Raw genomic sequence first — 6014 nt, 5'->3', positions numbered from 1 at the left:
CCTTCTGCTCCCCCAGAAAGCCCTTCTGCTCCTCCAGAAAGCCCTTCTGCTCCCCCAGAAAACCCTTCTGCTCCCCCAGGCTGCCCACAGCCTTCAGGAGGGCACCCATCTCCCAGGGGTGCTGGCTCTGCCCTCCCTGCTCCTCATGGACTGTTTGGGACTTCAGCAGCAGCCTGGAGACAAGCTCCATCCCCCTGCCTGCTCTGCAGGTTGTGTTTAGAGGGGGCCATGTGCCAAGAGGAGGTTTTGGGGCAGCCCAAGCCCCCCGGGCAGTGCTGCAGCGTGCCGGGCTGTGCCATGCTCTGCCCTCTGCCCGTGCTGTGCTCCCTGCTCTGGGCTTTCCCCACACCCTGCAGCTCTCTGGCCTGCCCCGTGCTGCTCTTTCTGCTCTGCTGCTGCTTCTCTGGTGTTTTCTGCACCGATATCCTGTGCCCTGCACTCTGCTGATGGGGTTTTCCTGCCCCGTGCTGGTGCTCTTGCTCTCTGCTGCTATTATCTGGGGGCTGTGCTGGTGTTCTGCACCCCCAGTTCCTCTCTGCTGCCAACAGGACACTGCCTGCACCCTGTGTGTCCCCAGCTTTGCTGTGTGTCCCCCCAGCTTTGCTGTGTGTCCCCCCAGCTCTGCTGTGTCCCCCCAGCTCTGCTGTGTCCCCCCAGCTCTGCTGTGTCCCCCAGTTCTGCTGTGTGCCCCCCAGTTCTGCTGTGTGCCCCCCACCTTTCCCATCTGACAAATCAATAAAGTCACCCAATGCAGCTCATGGTGGGGGACACCCCTGCCCCCCAAGGAAGCAAAACCCTGGCTTGGTTCTTCAGTTGCTCTCTTCCAGTTGGATTCTGTCCCAGGTTGCCCCCAGAAGCTGTGGCTGCCCCATCCCTGGCAGTGTTGAAGGTTGGATGGGGCTTGGAGCCCCCTGGGCTGGGGGAGGGGTCCCTGACCATGGCAGGGGGGGCACTGGGGGGGATTTCAGGTCCCTTCCACCCCAGACCACTCTGGGATTCACTTTTCTGAAGGGTGAATTCATCCTGGAGAAGAGGAGGCTCCAGGGGGACCTTAGAGCTGCCCCCCAAGCCCTGAAGGGAACCTCCAGGAAGGCTGCAGAGGGACTTTTCATCAGAGTGTCCAGGGACAGGACACGGGGAGATGGTTTCCAACTGAAGGAGAAGAGGTTGAGCCTGGAGCTGAGGAAGAAGTTCTTCAGGAGGAGGGTGCTGAGACTCTGGAACAGATTGCCCAGAGAAGCTGTGGCTGCCCCCTCCCTGGAGGGGTTTAAGCCCAGCTTGGAGGAGGCTTGGAGCAACCTGGGCTGGGTTTGGGGGATTTCCCTGTGCTGAGTGGGGGAAGCAGCTGCTGCTGGAGTCTCAGGAGGTCCTTCCACCCCTGTCCTCATCTGATCCAACCCCCTGCTCCAGCAGGGCAGATAAAGCTCAGGGTCAGGTTTCAGTACCTCCACAGATGGGGTCTCTCTGGTTGAACTTGTTTCTGTGTTCAACCACTCCCACAGGAAAAACCCAACATTTTCCTGCATTTGAACGGAATTTCCCGTTTTTCTGTAATTTCCCAATCTGCTTCTTGTCACTGGGCACTGCTGAGGAGAACCTGGCTCCACCTTCATGATGAGAAGATGAGTCCAGGATGATGGGTAACAGACAGGAATCAGTGGAATTGTAACCTGGGACCTGCCTTGGGCTGACTGGGACCTCTCCTGGAGAAACTGCTCAGAGAAATCCCCTGGGTCAGGGCTCTGGGAGTTGGGGGAAATCAAGAGAATTGGTAGATATCCAAGCAGCACTTCCTCCAAGCTCAGGATCAGCGTGCCCCTCGGAGGCAGGAATCAGGGCAGGGGAGTGGGAGAGCTGCAGGGCTGGAGCTCAGCTGGAAGGGGAAGATCAGGTCTGAGTGAAGCAACCTGGTTATCCACAAGTCCATGGGTCCTGGTGGGATGCATCCAGGAGGAGCTGGCAGAAGTCATTCCTGGGCCACTCTCCATCATCTCTGAAATGTCCTGGAGAAAGGTGAGGTGCCTGAGGACTGGAGGAGAGGCAGTGTCACCCCAGTGTCACCCCAGTGACAAAAAGGGGCAAGAAGGGTGACCCAGGAAACCACGGGCCCATCAGCCTCACCTCCATCCTGGAAAGCTGATGGAACAGATGGTTCTGAGCATCGTAGAATCACAGAATGGGCTGGGTTGGAAGGGACCTCAGAGATCATCAAGTCCAACCCTTGATCCACTCCCCCCGTGGTTCCCAGCCCATGGCACTCAGTGCCACATCCAGGCTCTTTGGAAAGATCTCCAGACACGGAGAATCCACTCCTTCCCTGGGCATTCCAGTGTCTGATCACCCTCTCTGCAAAGAATCCTTTCCTAATATCCAACCTAAACCTCCCCTGGCAGAGCTTCAGCTCTGCCAGGGGAGGTTTAGGTTGGATATTAGGGAAGAATTCTTTAGTCCAAGCCCTCTTATCCCACTGATACCTCCCCAACCCCCCCCTGGCTCCAACCTCCTTTCAGGGAGTTGGAGAGAGTGATGAGGTCTCCCCTGAGCCTCCTCTTCTCCAGCCTCAACACCCCCAGCTCCCTCAGCCCTTCCTCACAGCAATTCTGCTGGATCCCTTCACCAGCATCACCTGAGCATCATCTCAAAGCACCTGGAGGAAAAGGAACCTGGAAGTGGTCAGCATGGGGGGAGCCACATCTGGGCAAGCTGATGGCTCCTGCAGTGACACGGCTGTGACACGGGTGGGTGGGTGGGCAGGGGATGGTGCCCACCGTGGCTTCAGTGAGGGTTCTGACCCCATCTCCCACGGCACCCTCAGGGGGAGGGGGTGCTCAGAACACAGAGCTGAGAGGTCGTGGTCAGGGAGAGTCCAGCTGGAGGTCAGGAACTCGTGGTGCTCCTCAGGGTCAGTCCTGGGTCCAGTCCTGGTCAGTGTTCCCACCAGTGACCTGGGTGAAGGGACAGTGTCCCCTCAGCTGGTGACACGGAGCCAGGGTGGGTGTGGGACACCCCAGAGGGCTGTGCTGCCATCCAGCAGGACCTGGACAGGCTGGAGAGCTGGGCAGAACCAGAACCACCTGAGGTTCACCAAGGGCAAGTGTAGGGTCCTGCACCTGGGGGAGAACAACCCCAGGGACCAGGACAGGTTGGGGGTGACCTGCTGGGGAAAGACCTGGGAGTCCTGGTGTGCACCAGGTGACCACGAGCCAGCACTGTGCCCTGGTGGCCAAGGCCAGTGGCATCTTGGGGTCCCATCAAGAAGAGTTTGGGCAGCAAGTTGAGGGGGGTTCTCCTCCCCCTCTGCTCTGCCCTGCCCTGGTCAGGCCACGTCTGGAGAACTGGGTCCAGTTCTGGGCTGCCCAGTTCAAGGAGAGAGAGGTGCTGGAGAAAGGACAGTGCAGATGGATGGAGGGAGGACCTGAGGGAAGGGAGATGGCTCTGAGCAGCCTGGAAGAGGCTGAGGGGGAATCTCATCAGTGTTTGGTGTCAGGATGGGACCAGACTCTTCCCAGCGCTGGGACAAGGGGTGATGGTCACAAACTGGAGCACGGGAGGGTCCCCCAGAACATGAACGTGTTCACTGACAGGGTGGCAGAGGCTGCCCAGAGGTGCTGGGGTCTCCACCTTGGTGCCATTCCAACCCCCCCTTGGTGCCATTCCAACCTGAGCTCCTTTTATGATCAGGGGACTGCCTGGTGGATGAGGGGAAGGCTGTGGATGTGGTCTACCTGGACTTCAGCAAGGCCTTTGACACCGTCTCCCACAGCATCCTCCTGAAGAAGCTGTCAGCCCCCAGCTTGGACAGGAGCACCCTGTGCTGGGTTAGGAACTGGCTGGAGGGCCGGGCCCAGAGAGTGGTGCTGAACGGGGCTGATCCAGTTGGCAGCCGGTCACCAGTGGTGTCCCCCAGGGATCAGTGTTGGGCCCAGTGCTGTTCAATATCTTCATTGATGATTTAGATGAGGGGATTGAGTCCATCATCAGCAAATTGCAGATGACACCAAGCTGGGGGGAGTGTGGATCAGCTGGAAGGCAGGAGGGCTCTGCAGAGGGACCTGGACAGACTGGAGAGTTGGGATGATCCCAATGGGATGAGGTTCAACACAACAACCCCATGGGGAGCTCCAGGCTGGGCACAGAGTGGCAGAAAGGGACCTGGGAGTCTGGATTGCCAGGAAGGTGACCATGAGCCAGCAGTGTGCCCAGGTGGCCAAGAAGGCCAATGGCATCCTGGGCTGGCTCAGGAACAGCGTGGCCAGCAGGTCCAGGGAAGGGATTCTGCCCCTGTGCTCAGCTCTGGTGAGGCCACAGCTTGAGTCCTGTGTCCAGTTCTGGGCCCCTCAGCCCCTCAGGAAGGAGATTGAGGTGCTGGAGCAGGTCCAGAGAAGAGCAAGGAGGCTGTGAAGGGATCCAGCAGAATTGCTGTGAGGAAGGGCTGAGGGAGCTGGGGGTGTTGAGGCTGGAGAAGAGGAGGCTCAGGGGAGACCTCATCACTCTCTCCAACTCCCTGAAAGGAGGTTGGAGCCAGGGGGGGGTCGGGGAGGTATCAGTGGGATAAGAGGGCTTGGACTAAAGAATTCTTCCCTAATATCCAACCTAAACCTCCCCTGGCAGAGCTTCAGCTCTGCCAGGGGAGGTTTAGGTTGGATATTAGGAAAGGATTCTTTGCAGAGAGGGTGATCAGACACTGGAATGCCCAGGGAAGTAGTGGATTCTCCGTGTCTGGAGATCTTTCCAAAGAGCCTGGATGTGGCACTGAGTGCCATGGGCTGGGAACCACGGGGGGAGTGGATCAAGGGTTGGACTTGATGAGCTCTGAGGTCCCTTCCAACCCAGCCCATTCTGTGATTCTATGAACCCCCCCTTGATGCCGATCCAATCCCCCTTGGTGCCATCCCAACCCCCCCTTGGTGCCATTCCAGCCCCCCCTTGGTTCCGATCCAACCCCCCCTTGGTTCCGATCCAACCCGCCCTGCACACCCCCGTTCCCCCGCTCCGCTCCATCCCCCGCTGCCCTCCCCATGCCGTGACCCCCGGGCAGTCAGGGCGGTCCGTGGAACCGGACACCCCCCGGCACTGCCCTGGGTCCGGGGCCGCCCCGCAGCACCCTCGGGTTCCCTTCCCGAGAGGATTCCGGCGGCGGGAGCGGCGCTCGGTGCCTCGGCTGCTGCTGACCGGGAGGCGAGCACCGCACACGCCCGGAACCCCCCGGAGCTCATCCCGCACCCCAGATCGGGGGCACTGGGGCCCACGGATGGCTGAAGGTGGCACCGGGGACCCTCCGAGCCCCCATCCCGGTCCCCTCCCGCCTCCATCCCGTCCCCATCCCGATCCCATCCCGGTCCCCTCCCGCCTCCATCCCGGTCCCATCCTGGTCCCCTCCCGCCTCCATCCCGTTCCCATCCCGGTCCCCTCCCGCCCCCATCCCGGTACCACCCCTGTCCCCTCCCGCCTCCATCCCGTCCCCATCCCGATCCCATCCCGTCCCCACCCCTGTCCCATCCCGGTCCCCTCCCTGCCCCATCCCGTCCCCCTCCTGCCTCCATGCCGTCCCCATCCCGATCCCATCCCGTCCCCCTCCCGCTCCCCTCCCGCCTCCATCCCGTCCCCATCCCGTCCCCCTCCCGCTCCCCTCCCGCCTCCATCCCGCTCCCGCCCCTGTCCCCTCCCGGTCCCCATCCCGTCCCCCTCCCGCTCCCCTCCCGCCTCCATCCCGCTCCCGCCCCTGTCCCCTCCCGTCCCCCTCCCGCTCCCCTCCCGCCTCCATCCCGCTCCCGCCCCTGTCCCCTCCCGTCCCCCTCCCGCTCCCCTCCCGCCTCCATCCCGCTCCCGCCCCTGTCCCCTCCCGTCCCCCTCCCGCTCCCCTCCCGCCTCCATCCCGCTCCCGCCCCTGTCCCATCCCGTCCCCCTCCCGTCCCCTCCCGCCTCCATCCCGTCCCCTCCCGCTCCCCTCCCGCTCCCGCCCTCAGCCCGCCCGCCCGCCTTCCCCCGTCACGTGACTCCGGCGGAGTTCTCGC

At 61.8% G+C, this 6014-nt stretch overlaps 1 long non-coding RNA gene across 1 annotated transcript; it reads right to left on the bottom strand.

Moving 5' to 3' along the window:
• Positions 1-1915: 1915 nt before the first annotated feature.
• On the bottom strand, positions 1916-2987 carry LOC115597793. Its single transcript, XR_003987167.1, has 3 exons — positions 2648-2987; positions 2122-2128; positions 1916-2029 (listed from the first exon to the last, which is right to left on the bottom strand). It is a non-coding gene; the product is annotated as an uncharacterized LOC115597793 (long non-coding RNA).
• Between the last annotated feature and the right edge of the window lie 3027 nt (positions 2988-6014).

The sequence above is a fragment of the Calypte anna genome, chromosome 2 (assembly GCF_003957555.1).
Source record: "Calypte anna isolate BGI_N300 chromosome 2, bCalAnn1_v1.p, whole genome shotgun sequence".
Taxonomy (NCBI): domain Eukaryota; kingdom Metazoa; phylum Chordata; class Aves; order Apodiformes; family Trochilidae; genus Calypte; species Calypte anna.
Note: the sequence above shows the minus strand (reverse complement) of the source record. Positions and strands in the feature narration are given on the sequence as shown.